A 24264-nucleotide genomic window follows, 5' to 3' on the forward strand; every position below is an offset into this window, starting at 1 on the left:
TATAATCCCAGTTAAAATAAACAAGTTGTAATAGAGTTTGAGAAGCTTATTTTAAAAATTATATGAAAAATTAATAGATTATAAATGCAAAGGAAATTTTGAAAGAAAAAGGAAGGGATTTGCCTTGACAGGATTTTAAATAGACCAAAAGTTAGGTTAATTATAATAGTTAATAGTTAGGTTAATTAAAAATAGGGGCACCTGGGTGGCTCAATCTGTTAAACGTCTGACTTTGGCTCAGGTCATGATCTCATGGTTCGTGAGTTCAAGCCCTGCGTCGGGCTCTGTGCTGACAGCTGAGAGCCTGGAGCCTGCTTCGGATTCTGTGTTTCCCATTCTCTCTCTGCCCCTCCACTGCTCATGCTCTGTGTGTCTCTCTCTCAAGAATAAGTAAACATTAAAAATGAATGTAAAAGCATATATAAATAATCATATATTTAAGAAAAGACAATAGACAATCGTGTGTAAAATAAAGTTGGTATTTCAAATCTGTGGGGAAAGGACTCCCTATTTAGTAAGTTACTTAATAAACCATAAAGATATATTCTTTCCTCACACCAAAAACTAAATAATATCAGATAGATTGACGAGATATCTATAAAAACAACAAATAAACAAAACCAGATCTCTTGGAATTAGGGAAATATGTAACATTACTTTTATAATTTTGGAATGGAAAAGGTATCCCTATGTGAGATATAAGGCCAGAATCTATCAAGGAAAAGGAAAACACATGATGTTATAAAAAAAAAAAAAAGAAAGCTTTTATACAACAAATGACATGTTATGAAAGTTAAAATACTAGTAAACAACTGGACAAAAATATTTGCCATATATTTAACAAGAAAGGATTAATATCTGGAATAAAGAAGCTTAAACAAATTGGTATGTTTAAAAAAAAAACTAATGGAAAAATGGGCAAATGATATGAACAGGAAATTCCCAGAAGAAAGAAAAAAGAATGCAAACATGAAAAATAGTCAATTTTTGTGATTAAAAAAATCTAAGTTAAAAAATGTGAAATATTTATGGAACATCATATTTTGTCCACCTGATTCATAAGAAAAAACATTAAAATATCATGTGTTGATAAAGGTATCAAAATGTGACTTATTACCAATTGTTTGTAGTAGTCTTAATGAGTGAATTCTATTTGGAAGTTCAGTTGTCACTAGGTGTGATTTGCCCACCAATTTACCAGGAGACCCGAAAAGGCAGCCAGTTTTTAGGAGGAGCTCATATGGGAGAATGACCCTCTAGCTGATTTTAGCTGCTGCAGAACTGCTCACACACTTTTGCTTTTGTGAGCCTGCATATCCAATATGCAGACTAGGAAGCTGCCTGTATCTGTGACAAGCCTTTGAAGGTTGAATTATAGCAAAGTCTCCTAGGGTTTTGCAGTAAAGTTATAACTTCTTGGACAAATCATTGCTTTCCTTTTCAAAGTAACACTTGGACTCTTATTTGGCCTTGGTAGAGCCTGGATTAGGTTCCGGCAAACTATGCTCCCTGCCCCCGCAAGCCATTCCGGCCTGTTTCTGTATAAAGTTAAGAGTTAAGAGTGGTTTTGTATCTTTATAAAGGATTGGACAAAAATAAAAAGCAGAATAATATTTTGTGACATGTTAAATTACATGAAATTCAAATATCAGTGTCCATAAAGAAGGTTTTATTAGAATACAATTATATTCATTTGCTTACCTGCCGTCTGTGGCTGCTTTCACTTGCCACAGAAGAGTTAACTTGAGGCTACAGACTGTATGGCCCACAAAACCTAAAATATATACGATGTGGCCCCTTACAGAAGATGTTTGCCAACTCCTTGACTAAATGCTTGGTTATGGGCCATGAGGCAACTATGCTAACTAGGCTACCTAGACTTCCCATCATGTCTTGGGTGTTATCTCATTCACCTTGGCATAAAATTGGGAGTTCATAGAAGCACTCCATTATCAACTGGAAGTGTGCTTACAGAAATGGGATCACACAGGTTCTGATTTTGCAAGTAAATCGCATGAACTCTTTCATATTTCCAATGTTCTATGTATCTGCTGAGTGTCTCCCTCCAGCTCACAATTATGGCCTTCTGGCAAGTTAACCATAAATTCCTAATTAAGAAGGGAAATAAGTCAAGTCTGGTTTACGCATGGCTCTGCACAAATGACTGGTATAACCAGAAATGGACTGTGGGAGTGTTTTAACCTCATTCAGGGAAGACAGAGAAAAGAGGGGAGAGAGATTCTCCCCACTGAGAACATTGGAAGAATATCTCAATATTCACTTTTCTTCAAGAAGAGATGGTATGAAGTCATAACCCACAGCCATTAATCGACAATGGCTAATCATCTGACCAGTAGATATATGGATAAATAGGCTTAAAATGTAAGAATACGTATGTCCCATATGAATGCTGATCAAAACCAAAATAAAACTAACCAACCAACAAAACAACAAACATTCTGGAAGGGAATTCACCATCCCTATGGAATAGATGTGAGTTATCCTCATTCTCCAGCCACCCAAGTGGTTTACCAATGGGTTCAACTAAGTGGCCATAGTAGCAGGCATGGTGACTGTTTATGTGCCCATAATTTTACCTCATAAACACAGAGTTATCTTTTTCCACTGCTGAGTTCCCAGCCTTTCACTAGCACCAACCTATCCTGAGCCCCAGGTAGTCTATTATATTCTTGCAGGACTAGTCAGCTACCTAGCAGCAGACTGATGGTATTTGACCCCAATCATGGAAGAGGTGGTTCTCACTGAATAAACATTTAACTGTCTTTTGATTTGCTTTCCCTAGTTCCCATGTTTCTAACAATACTATAATTCAAGGATCTACTGAATGCCTTTTGTACCGTCATGGTCTCCCATACATGGTAAATTATATAAAATTTTTTCAACAAATTTATGGTAAAAAAAAGATGTTGAGTGAAAGCATTATTAAACCCATCATCCTGAAGGGCCTGATATTGTATAATTGTGGAATGGGATATTAAATATAAGCGACAGTGCTAGCCGGAAAAACAGTTTACCTTCTAGATACAGTGTATGTTCTAAATTAGTCCTTAATATGTGGTGCTGATTCTTCCATAGCTATAAACTATGGAGCGGGTAAGTAAGAGGTGATTTTGAGAATGGCAGCTTTCATAATTCCTTCTAATTAACCACTTGCATACTTTTTGCTTCCCATCCTTGCTACTCTTGCTTCTATTGGTTTACAGATTTTAGTATCAAGGGAAGAAAGCTTCACCAGGGGATCCAATAACAGTTCCAATGGTTCTTACAGACCGTGTCAGGATCTCTTCATCACTAAGAAAACAAGCTAAAACAGGGGTTATCGGTATTGACTAGGGTGATTGAATCTAGCTCTCTAGGGAAAATAGAGTTGTTGCTAATGAATGGCGGGTAACAGAGTATGCACAGTACGGAGATTCCCCAGAGATTCCCCAGAACACTGAATATCTCTTAGTATTACTAGGAGTTAGGACCCTAAATATTCAGAGCCATTAGGCATAAAGGTTTGAGTAACTAAACTGCAGATTGCCTTTAAAGAACCAAGATACTTGCTGAACTTGAAAAACATAAAGAAAGTATATGAAAAGTTATAAACATCAATAACAAGATAGTGAACAGTTGCACATTTAAATACTGTAGCATATACTTACATTTCCTTTCCTTATGGGTTAATTGCATAAGTATATACTTTAGTTTCTTCTTTTTCCTTCACCTTCTCCCAACTATTTGATGAAGCATATGAAGGTGATAGTTAATATTATGGGAAAAATCACAAAGAACTACCTTTAGGAGAAATAGATATCGCCGGGGTACATTGAACTTGTAGCTGGGTGGAATAACTGATGATATTTTTGAAATGTCTTCCCTTGTGGAGTAATTTTGTCAAGGGGTAAATATATTTTTAAGTTGCAGATTAGAAAGAAGTTTGTGTTTGGATCTTGTTTGCCAAAGAGCTGAACAATGTCAAGCTTTGTCAATTTAACTGCTTGGCAACAAACGCCTTTAGAGCTCTAACTAGATGGGAGTCGGAAGCTGAAAGGGGAGGGTTCCACTCCCTGCCTCCAGACAGCATGGGTGCATGACTAAACGACAGTCAATTACTTGCCCCCACACAGGAAGTTGACTATTGCAAGAATGAGACACAGGTGGAGTTAGTCTAGCAGAGGTTATCTTTAGCGGCCACAGCGGAGTCAAGAATTCAGTGATGAGATAGTGAGCGTCCAGAGGCAGCAAGTGCTGTTATCTGGGGAATGACCTGGTTCTACTTTTCCTCCCTTGGTTGATGTGGGAGCCTGCCATGACAGACCTCTAGTCAATTTTATGAGTGACCCGATTCCCTTTCAATGAATTTATTTTTGTTTATATTAACCTGTATATTGTTTAATCATATCCTGTTATCAAGATTTCTGCCTTATTCAGTGGATCTGGTTACAAGAGTCTGAAATTGACAAGCGTATAGAAACATACAGAAAACCAGGGACGTTGCCAGTAGCAATTAGAATGGGTCCAGCATTTTATGATACAGAAAGCATCCTCACGTTGATTGTATCTGATCGTTCCTTTACCCAGTGGTTTTCAAAGTATGGTCCCTGGGGATCCATTTTCAATGGGTGTATAAGGTCAAAACTATTTTCATAACAGCACTGAGAAATCATTTGCCTTTTTCTCCATGTTGGCATTTACTGGTAGAGCAAAGGCAATGGCGGGTAAAGTTGTTGGCACCCTCGCCGGAATCAAGGCCGTGGCCCAAAACTATTCTAGTAGTTCTTGTCATTTTCACCCCCAGGCACTCTCAACAATAAACAATTTTGCCTAAGACTTCCTTTAATTAAATGGTAAGAAATATTACTTTTATTAAAATCTAACCTCTGAGTACATAGCCATTTAATACTGTGTGATCATATAAAACTCAGGTTCCTAAGGTTTCTCCACTAGTGGCCCAGGGCTGTTGTTTTTTATGTTTGTTTTGTTTTGGTTTGGTTTTTGTTTCTTGTTTTTTTTGTTTTTTTTTATGGTGGCCCTTAGATCAAAATAAACAAAACTACCAGTTCTATTCACTAAGTAAGTATGCCCAAACAGTTTAGTTTTAATATATCAACTGAAAAAAAGCAGTAATGTTATGTCATTCATAAATGTCAAATACTTACTAATGGGATATACCTGTTGTTCACTCTACCAGTTGTTCAAACCTTGGAGTCACACTGGCCGTCACCCTTCTTTCCTGTTGTATGTAGTGTTTTGCTCAATATCCAATAGATGTTGCCGTGTCAGCCTTGAAAAATATCTGTGGAGCTTGTCTGAGTTATTGGTGGTGTATTAGGGGTGCCTCAGCATGCAGTTTGGAAAATGTGGGTAAAAACTGTATCTGATGGGGGTGCCTGGGTGGCTCATTCAGTTTAGCATCTGAATCTTGACTTTGGCTCAGGTCACACTCTCACAGTTTGTGAGTTTGAGTATCAACAGCAGACGCAGAACCTGCTTGGGATTCTGTCTCCCTCTCTCTCTTCCCCTCCCTCGTTTGCTCTTTCTCTCAAAATAAATAAAAATAAACTTAAAAACTTCTATCTGCTGCACATCAAGTACAATGGTTGTCTCAAGGAAAAACACTGGCACGATTGTTTGAGGGGTGAGTTGAACTAGCCACTTTCCTCATGGAACACCCATTTGTACTTGAAAGAACAGACAGGCAGTGGCTGTTCGGGCTTGGGTACTTGGCAGATATTTTCTCCAAGATGAATAAAGTGAGCTTGTTACATTAAGGGCGATAATTGATGGTATTCTTGGCCAAGGATAAAATTCATGTTTTCAGATAAATATTAGTATTGTAAAACTTGTATCTACCATCGTGAGTTTGGAAGCTTTTCCTTATTTAAAGACTCTTCTAATGAAATCTGCAGTGATGTTAATGAGTGTGATTTTTAAAAAATTTTTAATGTTGATTTATTTTTGAGAGAGAGAGGCAGACAAAGTGTGGTCAGGGGAGGGGCAGAGAGAGAGCGAGATACAGAATCCGAAGCAGGCTTCAGGCTCTGAGCTGTCAGCACAGAGCCCAGTGCAGGGCTCGAACCCATGAACTGTGAGATCATAACCTGAGCTGAAGTCGGACGCTTAACTGACTGAGCCACCCAGGCCCCCAACAAGTGTGATTTTTTTAACATTGTATGTTGGAATGTGTCAACATTTTGAAAATCTGCATAGTATCATGAACTGATATTTTCCAAAATGATCAGTGTGGCAAAAAATGTGCGAGCACAAATCTATTCAAGTGCAGATAACTAGATTTTAACTCCTCAGATTATAAAAAGTTCATTGATGTGGTTTCAGATTCCACATGGTAACCAACCTTTAAGCAGCTGCCGCTCTTCCAATTTTAGTGTAGAATAAAAGCAGAATGTCCATAATTATCTGAAAAGGCTATTTAAACACTCCACCCTTTTCCAACTATATGTCTGGAGAGGCCAAATTTTCTTCATGTATTTCAACCAAAGAAACATATTGCAGCAGATTGAATGCAGAAGCAAATATGAGAATTCAGTTGTCTTTTCTTAAGCCAGGAATTAAAAAGATTATTTCAAAATGTAAAATAATGGTGCTTTTCTCTCATTAAGTTTTTTGAAATATAGTTATGTCCACAAAAATGCTTGTGGTAACATGTAATGGAATTCTTATTTATAAAGGAATTAATATATATTCTTTAAATTTTTTTTTGTTTTGACTTCTAATATTAAGGAATAAAATCCTTATTTAAAGAAATTAAAAGCTATTTGAGGTCAACAAGATTTTAAGTTTCCTGAGAACAAATATTTGAGAACCCACTGCCTTAGCCTTTCAGATTATGCAGAGGAATGTTCACTGCAGATGAGGAGATTATGCTCATCAAGGTTAAAAGGGCATACTCAAGGTCACAGAGTTGGCCAGTAATAATATCAGAATGTGAATTTATGCTGTTTCTGTGGTTTTGTTTCTTGTACGGTTTAGGAAAAGTGAAAGCTTAATCATACAAAAATAGGACAAGGGCCCATTTAGAGAAACACAAAACAAGGCCAGCATGGATGTAGTAGTAAGAGCTACTTATTACTGAGTCATTGACCTTGAACTCTTAATATATTATTTATCCAAACAGTTTAAGGTGGAAGCCAAAAAGCTTGAGTTCTGTGATTATATATCTAGAGGAGAAAATAGAGCTAAACCCAGTCTTTCAAGGGTAGGTAAAATCTTTTCAGAACAAGGATATGACCTGGGACCCTGAAATGACAGCAAACAGGCATACTCTCAAAGAACTCATTCCCTATTTGAGAATAGCAAAGTGAAGGAGATATATATTTGTCTGAAAGGCTGCCCTTTGGCAACATTTGAACTGCAATAAAGCCAAAGTCTGTCCTCTTGCTTTTTGAGTGTCTGGAAGGGCCATTCCAGAAAAGTCTTTGGTATGTGTAAAAAAGTGATGGGTCATTTCAGGACATCATTTCTGGTCAGAGAAGTCACTGGTAGGGGGCTCTTCTCTTCAGGGCTTTCTCCTTGTTAACTACTAAATCATAAAAATCCTCTTCTTAACATTGTTTTTTAAATTATTGTTGTTTTGAATATTTGAAGAGATGGACAAAGAGAGGTTTGCAGGAACAACATTGGCAAACGGATTCATAAGCCAGAGTCCTTCTAGCTTCCAGGATAGAAGACAATTCTCTAGGCTGGGCTCCTATAAACAAGACTGGGTTTTGTTCTTTGCTGGATGTAGCAGGGAGGACGGAGCCCTGGCAGGTTTTCTGGGGCTGTCCTATTATTGAAAAATCAATAGCTACACAAGATGGGGCATTAGGCCATATTATGGAGCCTAAATTACAAATACCCTTTAATGTCTATGGAATCATGGCTATTACTAGGCAATCGATCTTAGCTTTATTACCTCTCTCACTCTCTGTTATACATAAACATAGCAGCTCTGGATACATTCAGAAAGATGGTTTCAAAACAAATGCCAACATTCCGAGAGAATTTGAATAGCCAAGAACATAGGATTTTTATTACCAGGCTCATATTCTAGCGGGGAGGAATCAGTTGTGCAGGGGTGCCAAAGTTAACGCCATTTGTAGTGTGAAACGAGGGTGTACCGCCTGTGCAGTCTGCAGAGAAGACTTGCTGCACATAAATTGCTAAATACGCTAAGAATAACTAATGAAGATCAAGGTGATTGGCACAGAAATTCCCTTCTCTGACCATTCTGTCTCTAATGATTTCTTACAGCAGTTTGCTGTACACGGTCCCTAAAATTTCACCATTGTTCATTCCTAATGTCAGCTAAAAATTAAAGGTTCCTGTTAAATGCTAGCATGCTGCTATTAAAATGCTAACATGTTAACTGGGAGGGAGCATATTAAATAAAGCAAGATGAGGGAGGAGGTAGGGAGATTAGTGTTATGGGAAGATAAATTTTACTGTCTGTAAGATGTATTGGGAGTAAGGGAGAGATGGAAACTACATTAATGAACTACTGTATAGTTTCTCCATAGCTGGTTTGAAATCAATTGCGGTGGACATTTGCTCCCTGGGAGTTATGCTTACGTGGGAAATAGGCATATTTGTCTCTGTCCAGATGTAAATATGAACAAAGGGAACTTAAGGAACAGACTTAGCCTCAAGGATTTTCTATTATTCAAGCTTCTCCAGAGCCAACATCTGGTTGGAAACCTACATATCAGCAGGATAGTCTTTCATTCCCAACAAAACGTGTGCATGCTGAATGTAGGAGCACACATCTAGTCAAAGGGAGTTCCTTGTTCTCCAAACCCTCTGCTGGGAACTAAAACTGATTTGAAACTTATCTAGAATATTCAACTCCCCTTGTATCTATCTATCTATCTATCTATCTACCTATCTATCTATCTGAATTCCCTTTTCTGACCATATATATTTTTTAATTTAGAGAGAAATAAAGCGTGCATGAGTGGGGGGAGAGGGACAGAGGGAGAGAGAGAATCTTAAGCAGTCTCCACACTCAGTGCACAGCCCGGCCCAGGGCTTGATCCCATGACTCTGGGATTATGACCTGAGCTGAAAGTCAAGAGTTGGATGCTCAAACGACTGAGCCACCCAGGTGCCCCAGTGACATCTATATATTTACTTATTCATTAGTTATTCATTCAACAAACATTTACAGAGTATGTACATACTTAGTAAGGGCTCTGATTAGTGAGTCAAGCTTTCATATGGTCATACGTCTGGGGAGGACCAGATTACAGAGAGCCTTTCATGGCTGAAGAGCTTGGGTGTAATAAACAATTGGAAACCATTGGAGGATGCAGATAAAAAGGATAACACGGTCATATTTTAGTTTTCAGACAGATCAACATGAGTACCATGTGGAATATGGCTCTGAGGGGAAAAGCTGGGAAGAGGGAAAGCTAGGAGACTGGTTCGGTATTCCAGATAAGAGATGATAAGGTTCTAATGTAGACAAAACAGTAGGGATGGAAAAGGGTTACTGATCTGAGAGATAGGGATAATAGACTGGATGCTGAATTGCCAGGTAGGGACCTGATAACCTTTTGGACCATTTCCCTGTTGCACCTACGATGAAGGATTTTAGTTGCAATAATGCCTCTTATTAATCAACTCTAGACCAGAGTTTGGCAAGTTTGGCAATCTAAGGTACATGGTCAAAAATGGAAGTGGAACTGAAGAACGTGGAGTCGTTCCTTACGCCACCCGCTCTGAGATGCCACTTTGCTGGCCCTTCCTCTTCACTCCTCCCACTTGCACTCAGCTTTCAACATCATTCACAACTCAGCAGTCCCCTTCCATTAGCATGTATGTGGGTGATCAGCTTTATTATTCTCTCCCCTTTTCTCTCCATTTACAGCTTATAACAGAATAAATAACAGAATATTGACTTCCAGCGTACGAAGCTGTTGAATGCTAGTCTAGACCTTATTCTAAAATTTGCAAGGCTACAAGTCATATGACAGTAGATACTCTTGACCTAGTCATGTAATTGGTACGAGGGATTCCTAGAGATCATAGTTGGTCTTTCCAGATTTTCTGATGTTTTGGGCATGCTAGTAAGTAGAGTAAGCATTGATGCAAGAACACTAAGATGCCAACTAATAGTGTGATGAGGAATAAGAAGTGGCTGTGTCTGGGTGGTGTGGGCTCTAGAAAAAAGATTTGCCTACAGAATCAATCCTCAAAAGCTATGTCCTGACAATACTTTAATAACTTTTATTGAGGGGCGTTCTATTTTGGAGGCCAGGGTCTTTGTCCAAGGAAGTCCAACCCATTGAGTGATCAGAGCCGCAATGCAGGCAGCAGAGCTTACTGGTTGTGTGAGGGAGGAAAAATGGGCCATTGTGTCAGGGGGTAATATGTCGATTTTAAATATGACATTAGTATCCAAGATGATGGGGGAAGGGACTTTCTCCCCCAGGGGAGGAACTGGCAGACGCTGGTCAGGTTTAAAGGCTTTAGCAGGGGACTTTCATCCTAGATGAGAAATAGGTACAATCCCACTGGGTTGCGCTGGGCCAGGAGGTGAGTGGGACATGCAGGGTTCACCTGAAGCTCTCCAGATGCTAGGGACTCCTGACCCAAATGTTGCTGGAGGCTTTTCATGTACACCACGTTTGGGACAGAATTAACAATAGATGCTGGTAGGAGACAGTTTGCAGGAGACTCTTCCATCTCGTAATATATCAATTTTTACAAATATCCAGGATTCATGAGGGCTCAATTCAACTTTGTTTCTGCTACCTTTTTAACTAGACACCTTCTGACTTGGGGATTCGCAATAAACTAGCCTATTTTCATTTCCTTTGTTGTCATGCATGACACATATAAATGTAGATTGTTCAATACAGACACACCAGGTCTTGCCAACCAGATATGACTGAATTTTCAATCTTTAGTGGGGACTTGATTTTACTCCTATAACATTTTGAGAAGATATATAGGGTTAAAGAAGGATTTAAATATGGTCAAAGCCACAGTAGAGACTCTTCTAAGTTCAAAATAGTTTCCATTTAACCAGTAGCCCTTAAAATAGATAGCCCTGAGCCCATCTATGTTTTTCACTGAGGTGTATGCAATTTTATGCATACAGCTTAATGAATGTTTATAAATGTAAGCACCCTTGTTACTACCACCTACCATCTGTATCAAGATATGCACGTTTCCATCACCCTGGAAGGGTTCTTTATGCCCATTCTAAGCCAAGTTCCCCTTAGAAGTTAACACATATTCTGACATCTGTCTATATACTAGTTTTGCTTATTCTTGAACTTCATATAAATGGAATAACACGGTGTGTACTCTTTTGTGTCTAGCTTATTTTCAATGTGATATCATTGTGTTTAATCTATGTTTCTGTGTATATCAGTAGTTTATTCTTTTTTTGTCCATTTTTAAATGGTTGTACCATGCTTATTGTTTTTCATGTTAATGGACATTTAGATTGTTTATGGCTTTTTGGTGATATGAATAAAGATACTACAGACATTCTTCTATTGTTTTTTGGTGGATATGTGCACTCACTGATCTTGGGTATATGCCTAAAAATAGAATTGCTAGGTCATAGGACAGATGTAGGTTTACAGCTTTAGTAGGTAATGCAAAAGTATTTTCCCAAGGGGTGGACAGATTTACCCTCCCACCAGCAATGTGTGAAAGCTCCAATGCTTTACATCTTTGGTTACCATTTGATATTGTTGGTCTTTGGTATTTAGCCATTCTTGTAGGTGGGTAGTGATATATAGTTATGCTTTTAATTTGCATTCGCCTGATGACTAATGAGCTCTGGCCATTTGGATATTCTATTTTGTGAAGTATTTTCTCAAATTATTCTCAATTTTTAAAAATTGGACTCTCTGCCTTTTTTTTATTGATTTGTAGGAATTAATTGTATATCCTGGATATGAGTTTCATGTCAGATATATATTGTGACTCTCTTTTCCTCAGTATGTTGACTTACCACTTTCTTGATGTCTTTTGATGAACAATTCTTAATATAAAAAAGTCATGGTGGGGGTGCCTGGGTGGTTCAGTGGGTTAAGCGTCTGACTTCGGCTCAGATCATGATCTCACAGTCTGTGAGTTTGAGCCCTGTGTTGGGCTCTGTGCTGACAGCTCAGAGCCTGGAGCCTGCTTTGGATTCTGTGTCTCCCTTTCTCTCTAGCCCCCTGCTCCTTGCTCTCTCTCTTTCTGTCTCCCAAAAATAAACTTTAAAAATAAATTTTTAAAGTCATGGTTATATCACGTTTTCATTTCATGATTTATGCTTTTGGGGTCCTGTTTAAGAAATATTTGCTTAACATGGTCTTACAGACCACTTAATTATAGTGCATTTTCTGGAAATTGGGAATTATGATGAGGCTAAATTTCTATTCAGTAAAGATTAAACTTCTCAATTTGAAATAAATGTAATTTACCAAAAAAGTGCAAAAATGGTACCAAAACACCTATAACTCTTACCCAGTTTCTAATTATTTACATTCTAGCACATGTGTGTTTCTTCTGCCATTTTCTCTTCCTCTCTCTCTCTTTTTGTCTCCTTATGTTTACTTCAATGTGTATTTTATAGAAGACCAGTGTACTTTTCTATATAGCCATAGGGGAAAAAACTATTTAAATCAAGAATTTGATATATTGCTATCCAGTACACAGACCCTGTGAAAATTCTATCAATTGTCCAAATAATGAGACAATTCTAGCCAAACTAGCAAACAAAACCCATTTTTCCTCTAGTCCAAGATACAAATCATGATCACAGGCTGCATTTACTTGTGTCTTTAATCTCCTTCAATCTGGAGTAGTTCTTCAATCTTTTCTTTGTCTTTCATGGTGATATTTTGAAGACTAGAGACCAATTGTTTTGTACAGTTCCCCTCCCTTTACATTTGACATTTCCTTATAATTAATGGAGGTTATGCATTTTTGGCAAGACTATGACAGAAATAACGTTGTGTCATTCTCTGTTCATCACAACAGAAGGCACGTGATATTTACCCTATCACTGATGATGTGAAATTAGATCATGTTGCTAAGGTGGTGCCTACCTGTTTTCTCCATCGTAAGTGCCGTAACCCAACTACAGAGGCATGATGGAATCCCACCCCAATTTTTTTCAGATATCAAGACTGAAGATGCCACACACACAACAAGAGGATAAGATGGTTTATTTCTTATGTAACTGAGGTCTCTGTAGAGAGCAGAGCAGATTTCTCTGGTACATTCTATCTCTTACACTGCCCCCCAAAGAAGTTATTGACCTTTCCAGCACCCAATGTCTTTTTGGCATCTGGGGGTTCTCTTGGCAACATATTCCTTATTTCCAAATTGTACTTAAGTCAATTACTTCTGTTAGTTAGTATAAATTCATCCATACCTCTAATTCAAATCCCCAAATCACAGGAATTATTCTAGCTGTGTCATTTGAACTCCCTTTCCCAATGAGAAACATGGTTCCTATTTTCTTATTTGCTCATTTCCCTCTTTTATAATCAATATATTGACCCCTTTGGCTGCCTTCTCCGCCCAAGCCCCACAAGTTCTGGTCACTCCTTTAGTCTCAGTCACCTTCTTGGCCTGGGTCTTGTGTGCCTCAGTAGCCCTGGCTGCCTCTTTGACCCTGGCCTTGCCAAGCTTGGCAAACCTGGATGATTCATGGGAAGGAAAGGAATGGGAACTAATATGTAATTCCTAAAGAAAATAGAAAGAAGAAGACAAAAAAAAAGGAAAAATCATTATAAGTCTTTTTGAGTTAGTGTTGAACTTAGTTTTTCTATGTTCACAATAATTTTAAAATTGGTTAAATAATCGGCTTTAATGAGTGATGAAACCCAGTCATTGTGTTGGACTTGAGAGAGGGAAAATGGAAGACCTGGCTTCAAATGTGCTCAGCATGAATTGAGGGGGAAAAATAAGATTTAGTAACCCTCTACTCAAGACCAAGAATGTTTTCATAATGTTTTTAGTGATTACCGATCGTAATAATCCTAATGTTTTTAGTGATTACCAATCCTAGTAATAATGCTCTAATATCATGAGAGCTATCATTTCCACTTAGTGATGACCTTGCTGAGCTCAATTAACCTGCCCTGAAAGATCACAGAGCGAATGTGTGACAGAGCTTGCATTTGAACCTCAGTGTGTCTGACTCTAAAGGTTAGCCTTTCCTCCCTGTTCCTACCATTTCTTACTTTAAAGGATTATATGTTTAACTGATAAGTAAATACAAGAGTTAAGGTGTTAATAATTCTGCTTTTATTGAAGACTGACGAAACCTCAATCTCTGGAGAAGGTCAGAACAAAGATGTGGCAATGATAGAAGGAACTGTTGTGTCTTTAACTTTCTTAGAGGTGTTTGGGGTCACCTTTGAGAAAAACTTTAGGGACTGCATTTCCTGGCAGGTAGGGAGAGAGGAATTACTCCTAGCCAAAGGCAGAGTCTTTGCCTGTGGAGATAAGGACTTTATTCCTTAACTGCATATTCTTCATAATAGGCTAGATTTAATGCTAGAGCAATTTCCAGTACCTGGGAAAGAATTGCTTGCTGTAAGCTGGCTGGATTCTGCCACCCGGGGTGTTTTTCCCATTAAAAAATTATTTTATATGTAACCTAATCATCCGGTTTCCAAAAACTGTTCCCAAAATTAGATTACATTTCATATTTAATACCAAAATTATGACCCCATGAAGACTTCTGACCTAATTGTCCTTCTTTATACTTTTCTCTTGTTCTTTCTGACGCTTCTCCAGGATGCCAACTCATCTGAACGTGTGTTCAGAATGGAGTCCCACATATTTTTCCACTTGGGGCTTACTTCCATCTCACCACTGTCAAATAAAAAACAAATCTGGACTTAGTAAAGAGAGACTTTATTTGAAAGGATTGTTTCAAGGATTATTTCCAGGATTCTTTCTCTGATCATGTGGTCGGAGAGTTCTACTATTGTAATAATAGATCAGCAAGGTTTATGATCAAGGTTTAGGCAGAGAGAGTTTTTTCTTTTGAGGAAAATAAACAAGACCAGAAATACCCATGTGTGTGGAACAGGGATGAAAGGGTGGCTGATCACATCACAGAAAGTTATACTCTGAGGTCAGCCTGTCCTTGGGGAGTGGATGGGAATCAAGGAGAGGCTGGATGCTGGCTCAGGCTCAGGTCAGAATTCAGGGATTAGAGAGAAAAGAAACTTAACCAGAATTGGATTCATAAGCACTTTGTTCTGATTGTGGGGTAGGGGGCGGGGGGAGCAATCATCATAGGCAATCATGTATGAGACAAAGAATGGAAATGTGGAGGTTCTGTGTCTGGTCTTACCATATATAAACAAGGGAGCGTCTGCAAGTCTTACTTAGGTCATTTGGAGAAGGATGTTACTTTGCGGCAGGCTGTTTCCCAGAACACCAAAGAATGGGTGGGAGGTTTCTTAGCCGCAGCTGTTTTATAGGATGACAGTGCCAGGATAAAGTGCAGCTTTGTCGCCACATTTCTCACTGCTGTGGGATCACCTTGTTGCCAGACATACTTGTCTTCTATGGATGACAAGGCCTCCACCACTGCTCTAGGCTCCAGAACGGGATTCTCTTCTTCACCTTCCCAAGTATGGAGGAGAAAGTTCCACTGTTCCAACAGAGCACAGCCAAGACGGGGGAAGAAAGAAGGAAAGCACATCACAGGCAATTCCTCATAATAATCATGTTAGGTCATGCTTGTTTTCAGGTTCAAGTTCAAGCCCAGACTACACTTTGGCTAAAGGTACAAAAAGTGAGTCTTCATTTTCTTTCCCGGGATTAACCTTTTCACAGGATGGTACAGTGAGATGATTCGCTTACATAAAGTAAAAATCCAGCCTTACTTAGTGAGGGACCTTGACTTTGGATACCAAGTGGGGACAGGAAGACGATCATACCAACAGGGCTACATCTCGTAAAGCCACACATGAAGTCTAGGATGTCCAGTCAATATTGAGCCCAGTCTTGTTCTTTTTACGACACCTCCTTCCAGGATGAGACATAAAATATGGCAGCATATCCTTGCCCTTCTTGAACCCTTTTCACCTTAGCTTGCTTCTTCTGGTAACGTTGTCTATCCAGAGAAGAATACACAAAACTTACCATGAATAGCAATTACTTTATAGGCATAGTCATCTAAATTCATCCAGAGGAAAAGAGCACTTATCTTCAAAGAAACGATGGACAAACATTTCTGCTCTCATCTGGCATCTTGCACCTGGGTAATTCCTGCTCATCTTTCAAGGCTCAGCTTAAATATTATTTTCTCAGGACAACTTCCCCAGTTCCACATTTAGTGGTCCTCAGCTTACAGATTCTTAATAGCACTTTTTTTTTTACTTCCTCATTGCCTTTAGGGCACTTTATATGTTATTTGTGTCATTTTTGCTTATTTTATCTGTCTCCTATGATACAGCCTGTGAACACCATGAGAAACGTATCTGACTTGTCACCACTCTTATTTGCCTGGTGTAGAGTTTCTGTCCATAAATATCTGAGTAAAAATTTATAGAGAAAAGCTTTACTGGGTCTAAGACTTCAGCATTAAAGTTGAGGATGACCTAATTATTCCTAAAAACAATAGGTAATGGGGCGCCTGGGTGGCTCAGTCGGTTAAGCGGCCGACTTCGGCTCAGGTCATGATCTCGCGGTCCGTGGGTTCGAGCCCCGCGTCGGGCTCTGTGCTGACAGCTCAGAGCCTGGAGCCTGTTTCGGATTCTGTGTCTCCCTCTCTCTGACCCTCCCCCGTTCATGCTTTGTCTCTCTCTGTCTCAAAAATAAATAAACGTTAAAAAAAAATTAAAAAAAAAAATTAAAAAATTAAAAAAAAAAACAATAGGTAAGATTGCTTATCTTTGCATAAACCTATATGGCCCAGGTGCTGTGCCTTTCGTTTTGTTTTTGTTTTTATTTTTCTTTGTTCAGAAAGTCACAGCTTCCCTTGAAGGTAAATTGGAGTCTCCACTCTTGAGTGGTAGAGAAAATATGCAAGAACTTTTGAAATGGTAGTTTTTCTAACTTCTACACCCATCACGATTGTTAAAATAAGGGCTTAGTCACAGCCTGAGTCTGAGGTTACATATGTTATTTTCAGAATTAATGATGTATAGTGTAATTTGAGCTCTGAAAATGATAATACCTATATTCATCCTGTGATTTACCATTTTCAAAGCAATTTCACATTGGCTCATTTCATCCTCATGAGTACCTTTTGAGAAAAAAACAGTTTTTACACCCATTTTACAAGTGAAGAATCTGCAGTCCGTGTCTATTACTTGGCTTCCCCAAGACAGGCTGCTGAGAGCAAACTGGGGTCTAGCCCAGGCTTCCTGACCACATCTAATGCACCTGACACAACTCTCTCGTTGCTGAGTCAACAGCAAAGGGGACTTGGCCCATTTCTATCTTAGTTTCAAATAGATTGTGTGTCTTTGGCCTCCTTTTCCAAATGAGAGCCAGTTGGGTTTATCTCAAAGTGGATGCTGTTCTTTGGCACTGAGCCTTCTTTTTCAAAGGATATTCAGAGCTGGCAAGGATCTCACCAGTTACTCAGTCCAACGCAACATCCCCACCATGTGGCTGTCCAGCCTGAACTTGAATGTCTGACCTGACGGAGAACTCACTCCTATACACATTCACCTGTAAGTAGTTATGTTGGCTTTCAATTTAGGAGACCTTGAGAGAACTAGTGTAATCATCCTTACTTTACACAAGGTGCAACTGAGGCACACGACATTTAAGCAATTTGCTCAAGGTTGCGCATAGAGTAAATTGCAGACTCTAGATTTGACCCCCCGGCATGCTGACTCTTAGAGCCCCCCTGCTAAATAAGCACATATTCTGCCTCTGTACCTAATCAGTATCTCCCCCATTGCTTCAATGAAGGTTATAAACCTTCCAGGTATTCTGACGCCAATTTTAATGAACATGGAGGCATGTCTAAGTGATGGGGATTAAGGAGAGGAACACATTATTTAGAGATTTGGATTTTGGCTTGGTTGGAGAGCTTGGCTGTGGCAGGACAGGATTCATCACATCCAAAGGAAATGTGTTAGTGAAATATTTTCTTCTTTAAATGCTCCTAATCAGCCCATTGTGGTTATAGATATTACCCCTTCTGGTGTAAGGCAATGATTACGATCAGGGTAGAGATCTGGCTTCGTTGCAAACTCTGTTTAGATTCTAAGGCAGTTCCCACTCCTCACCACAACCCAGTTGCAATCTGCCATCTTTAAGACCGGGTGTGAGGTGGGACTGCCTAGCCATACAGTCTGGAGTGGACAAAGGACGCGTTTATGTTTCTCCATACCTGCGTTCAACTTAGCTCATGAGCCACCTATTTTTTTTTTCTAAGGCAAAAAACTCAACCTTGCAAATTAAGGTAAGTCAGTCATTTTTATTTAAAATTCAGGGGTGCCTGGACGGCTCCGTTGGCTGAGTATCTGGCTCTTGGTTTCAGCTCAGGTCATGATCTCACCATTTGAGCTCTAGCTGATGCACACTGACAGTGCAGAGCCTCTCTCTCTGCCCCCACCCCCCACTAGCACACACTATCTCTCTCTCTCTCTCTCTCGCTCTCTCAAATAAAACTTTAAAAAAATGAATAAAAAATAAAATCCAATCTCATTTAGGTAGCTACTACGTCAATTCCATTTCTCCCAGTCCCTCCCCTTTCCTTCTCTTCCACTGGGGAAGAATCAAGGTGCAAAAGTCTGTGCTAGCTCCAGGTTGGGGTGAGGTGGGGTGAGCATAGAACCTCAACCCATTATGTGTTCTTACAGGCCGCCGCTGTGGTTGTCTCATTCTTCCAGGTCTTGGTCGCACCCCTGTCCCTGCTGGGACTGTATCATCTGCTTGCGGACTCACCTATAGGTGCCTATAGATGTAACACACCCTGTCTCCTCCTTGTTCCAGCCTGGAGGGCTCTTCCTATTGGCTAGCACTCTCAGATACTCTTAGATGCTTCCATGACAGGGCTGTAGGACTCTCCACAGGGCCTTCTCTGGGTCTCCTTATAGCTGTTTCTGTTCCACCCTCTGGCTCTTTGTAAAGCAAAGAGCTCTCCCCCACAGCAAGAGAGATAAACCCTCTCTGCTTTGAGAGCCTCCAAAGTTATTTGAAGTTGTCAACCACCCTTCCCTCCCAAGGTTTTGACCCCAAAAGCGGAGCAAGAAGTGGTTTCCCAACCAACCTTCACACGTGCAGACACGTTTCTATCTCGTCCCAAAGCTTTCCCCATTACCCATGTTCAGTACACAACTTTACTTTCTTATTTCCTTGTCTAGTTGCTACACAGCTCTTAGGTCAGCCTTGCCTCTTCCTTCCTCCATAGTTGAAGCTGAACTCTACATTCCGAGCACTATAGTTCTTGAAGAGCTAAAATCAACAACAATGACAATGACAAAAGTCCTCTTCAGTTTTCAAAGTTGTTAAAATAGGATATTGAATGAGGCTTTTCCTATTGTCCTGGAATTTTGGCTGAAGCCCCAAACCGGGAACAGTAAGTACTGTGACATTCTAAATAGAGCACCAAGTTGCTGCCAGTTAGTACTTCCAGTGCTAGTGAAAAGGTTGCCAAACCAGGCTCCTGATCCCCCACCCTCCCCTCCCCAAACAACCTATGCAAACAGGAGACTGGCAATTCCAAGGGAATTGGTTACAGGACAATAAACTTTACAGTAGCAGTCATGTCTGAAGCTTTTACCTTTTCCTTGGGTTGGGAGCGGGAAGGGGTTCTCCAAGAGAATCATCCAGAGAGTTCTTTGAGGTCAGAAAGAAAGGGACTGGGAACACCCTCCCCAGGTGGATATTGCCGAGTTGCAAAAGTCACAGGTCACTGCAACGAAGCCCATCAGAGTGTAGCACTCACAGGTTACTCTTAAGGGAGCTTAATACGAGCGTCCTGGTAAACATAGAAATGCGTGCCTGCTTCTAGCCCAGAAGCAACAGGTCACTGGAGCCCCTGTGACAGCAGGGTGGGGAAACAGGGCATCCAGTGGCAGACTGCTTGCGCTCCTAGTGTTTAGTGCAGCAGGGTGTTTGAGAATGGCCCAAATGGATGGTGCAGAAAGTAGCTAAACTTGAACCATCTCTTAGCTATCCAATAGGGTATCTTTCAGGGGCAAGGGGAAGCCAACATCTGTGGGAGTGTTCCCAGGGACAGAAATTGAAAAGGGAGTGATTGGCTAATGGTCCAGTTGTCCATGTCAGGAATTTGTGCAGGGATGAAATTCACACAATGGATTCTGGACCCCTTGGAAGAATCAGCATGTGACACCTGTCTCATGGAGGACATCACTAGTCAGCATAACTACAGAGGGCCACTAGAACCAAACCTAATAAATGAGAAGAATGTTTGCCCCTTTCCTGTATATTCCTACTCTTCTTTCAGTAAGAGCCTCAATGGGAAGAGGGAGGTGTCCAAGGTGTCTAGGTCTCCAGGCTGGGTTAGGGATGGCCTGAGTATAAAGCTTTCTCTGGATGAGGCAAAGTACCTTTTGCTGTATGCTCGAAGGGACATCTGTAGTACCAAAAAGGGAGCACTAGTCTTGAAAACAGGACCTGCTCTTAAAACCAAGAGTGGCCATAAAGTCATAGATCTGCTTGAGTTGTCATCAAAGAGCCAGAAATACATCTGGAAAGGAATACAACGTTTTCCTACAGGCTGAGCAACAGTGAGTGAGTTACTGAGTTAGTTACTGCCTCTGTGCCAAGACCGGGTTAGGAGATCAGGGGTTTAAAAGGTGGTTCTCGCTGGAGTCTTTTGCGACCTCCCTTTTTTATGGTTGTTAGTCTTACCCTCAAACAGTTTAATGGTAGAATGGTGGCAGGTAAGGAAAAATTACAACGCAGGAAAATATATCAGTTAATATTTAAAACAATCTTTCCCCTCTATGGGAAAAATGGTCTGGATGCTATCAAGATTTTTTTTTGAGTTTTATTTATTTATTCTGAGAGAGAGAGAGCGAGCATGTGGGAGGGGCAGAGAGAGAGGGAGACACAGAATCCGAAGCAGGCTCCAGGCTCCGAGCGGTCAGCACAGAGCCCGACATGGGGCTCAAACTCACCAACCATGAGATCATAACCTGAGCCAAAATCAAGAGCCAGTTGCTTAACTGACTGAGCCACTCAGGCGCCCCAAGATATATATATATATATATATATATATATATATATATATATATATATATATATATATTTTTTTTTTTTTTTTTTTTTTAATTCTAGCTTCTTTTCATGATGGTGTTGTTGCTTCCTTAGATAGGAGTAGGGGGTGAGAAAATTATTTTTCTTAAGATATCTTTATTTTTGGTTCTTTTTTTTTTTTTTTGTCCTTCTAACAAATTGATTCCAGATTAGTTCACTGTGTACATAGTTTGCAGAGAGCCAGGCTTATGGCACTGCCTCTTCAGACCCTGACCCTATATCCCAGACGTGTATTCTCTGCTCTTTAGGTAGTGGCAACAGTATTTTAACAAGCCTCCTACCCCACTCCTAGGTTTGTTCCCTCTAAAACATTTTCCACATTACTGCCAGAGAAATTGTCAAAACTTTATCCAATCCTCAGTCCTGTGTTTAAAACCTATCAATGACTTTCCATTGCCAGAGAAAACTTACTTTTATTCTGCAATAGTCTTTATGTTCCAGCACTCATCCAATCTCTTTTTCCTTCTTGTCTGTATCTTTGCTCATCCCCATTGAACTCCTTATTGCCTTCCACAAACATCATAGGTTTTGCTCCCTAAGGACCTAACCTGTCTCCTTGCCATTCCCTGTCTCCCCCCAGCCCCCCACCACCCAACAGGCACCACCCACCACTTTCCTCCTCTTATGTGCCAATACCTGGCGAACCTTCAGTCTTCCTGCAAGAACACGTCTTTGCAAATCTTTGGGCAGCGTTGTTTATCCTCCCTGCGTACTCTCCTCATGTCTATTATGGTTCTTTCTGTAATAGCCTTTTCTCTTTGCTGTATTTCTCTTCCACGAATATTTGCACATTAAGGGAAAATGGAGGGTATTTTCCATGACTTTATTCCCATAGACTGGCGCACCCTGATTGGAGAATAACAGAATGAAAATCATTTTAGATCTTTTATGGTTCCTCTCTTTTTTCAGATGTATTCAGTAAAGTGGGATATAGACTACCTCAATTCCTTGAGAGAACGAGATGTGCTATACCCTTCCACAGTGAATGTACTTAACTTCCGAGGTTCCTGTGGTTTGCTTAGTGAGTTCTGTGAGTTTTTAAGCTGAGGACAGCACCAGACGAAATGAGGCCAGATTGAAAGAAATCTGTCATAGGACCAGGAAGAATTTAAATGAAGTACTTTTAAAAGCAGATTAGTGCTCCCATCCGCTGGCTATTAATGTCTCTCATTCCTTCCTGGAATTACTCTAGAAGACTGAGAGAAGTGTGAGAGAGAAAAGCAGAGGAACACTTCTTGCTATAACTTTCTTTTGTCCCACATCTGGTGACTGACAAGGACAGGATGGGCAGACTGTCTTTCTTGCCCAGAGCCATTTTAATCCATCATCATATTGGAGACGCTTCAGAATGAGAAGTGACAGCCCCCACCTCGCAAGGGCTCTGCTGGGGAAATACCTCTGCACCCGAGGTCCCAGAGGGTTGTCCAGACATGATGGGCCGCAGCTTCTGAGACCATGCAGGGAGGGGTGACAGCCACGGGGATGAGCAGGAGCCTGGCTGGAGGAGCTGTGGCCAAGGAGGAGGAAGGCCATTGAGTGGAGCGGTATCCGTGAGAAGCCACTGTAGGACAGTGTTCCCAGGCTGATCTCGTAGCTGGAAGGAGCTCACCAACTTTGCAAAGTGAGCGACTCCTTTTCCTGCAGCTCACCCCAGCTTCTCCTCAAGCAAGAGGAACATCAGATTGATCTTTCTCCTGTGTACCTCGCTGTTTTTGGTCTCCGGCAGGTCTAAATCCGGTTCCATCTCCCTTCATTTCCTTTCCCGCAGCATGGGTTTACCAAAATTAAGTTTTGCTGACTAACAATTCTCTAAGGCCTGATTTCACTATTATCTAAATAAGAACACTCGGTCTGATTCATCCTGGATTCAGGCTCTAAATGTGCCTTTAGAAGAAGTAACATTTATTTTGAGCTGACGGAAGTGGGAGATTGGCCTTGCCTTCCCCCTGCGATCAGTATTAGCTTTAGTCCCCGATTTACAAATGTTTGGGTCCTGTCAGGCAACACAAACATTTCAACATCAAAAGGCTGCTGGCCTTGAGATTTGGCCCTTCCAACTGGCAGGAACGACTCAGAGGCAGTGCTTTTAAAATGTTGTATAAAATGTATATATATTTATATATATTTTTTCTTTCCCCCAACAACTGATAACCTTTCTTGTACCAAAAATTGCTAGATTTGATGCAATTTGGTATGGTCTGCAGCACCGTTGGAAGGAGATTACAGCAGGGGCATTTGTGCCTTGGAACTTCTCTTCACAGTAACAGAAGTAGGAGAGAGAGAGAGATCATCCTTGGAAGAGATTTCGTGTGGTGACAGCAGAAGAGGGGAAGCCAGAGGATTCAAACGTTTCATCAACATTCTCTGAAGACAGACACTTTTGATTTCATAGCGTATGTTCAGTCTCAGAGATTTCAAGTCTAGGCTCTCTTAGTCAAGAAAGAAAAAGAGTTTGGGGCACCTGGGTGGCTCTTTAGGTTAAACATCCCTACTCTTGACTTTGGCTCAGGTCATGATCTCATGGTCCCTGGGACTGAGCCCTGCGTTGGGCTCTGCGCTGATAATGTAGAACCTGCTTGGGATTCTCTTTCTCCCTCTACCTCCGCCCTTCCCCCATCCTCTCAAAATAAATAAATCTAATTTTAGCTGCAAAAGAGGAGGCGAGGAAGCACTAAATTTCCCTGTCATTAGCTGTCATACTAATATCCTAGGGCTGCTATAAGGAATTAATTTCCAAGGGCTGCTGTAAAAACAACAGAAATTTATTCTCTTCCTGTTCTGGAGGCTAGAAGTCCTAAGTTAAGTTAGTGGGGCCATGCTCCCTCTGAGACTCTAGGTAGAATCTTTCCTTGCTTCTACCTAGTTTCTGATGGTAGCCGGAAATCGTGGGTGCTCCTTGGCTTGCAGCTGTATCATTTATATCTCTGCTCTGTCCTTCCATGGTGTCCTCCCTGTGTGTATGTCTTCATATTGTCCCTTTTCTTATAAGCGCATGGGTCATATTGGGTTAAGGGCCACCTTTCTCTACTATGACCT

The 24264-nt window shown here is 40.4% G+C and overlaps 2 long non-coding RNA genes across 2 annotated transcripts in view; one reads left to right on the forward strand and one right to left on the reverse strand.

The window, feature by feature from the left end:
• The window catches only part of LOC122216607, a 153000-nt gene that overhangs the window by 55246 nt on the left and 73490 nt on the right, over positions 1 to 24264 (forward strand). The window lies entirely within an intron of this gene.
• Positions 14705 to 24245, reverse strand: LOC122216605. The gene is made up of 4 exons (XR_006200987.1): positions 24088 to 24245; positions 21865 to 22074; positions 15363 to 15631; positions 14705 to 14841 (listed from the first exon to the last, which is right to left on the reverse strand). It is a non-coding gene; the product is annotated as an uncharacterized LOC122216605 (long non-coding RNA).

This window comes from Panthera leo, chromosome A3 (assembly GCF_018350215.1).
Source record: "Panthera leo isolate Ple1 chromosome A3, P.leo_Ple1_pat1.1, whole genome shotgun sequence".
In the NCBI taxonomy this organism is placed as follows: domain Eukaryota; kingdom Metazoa; phylum Chordata; class Mammalia; order Carnivora; family Felidae; genus Panthera; species Panthera leo.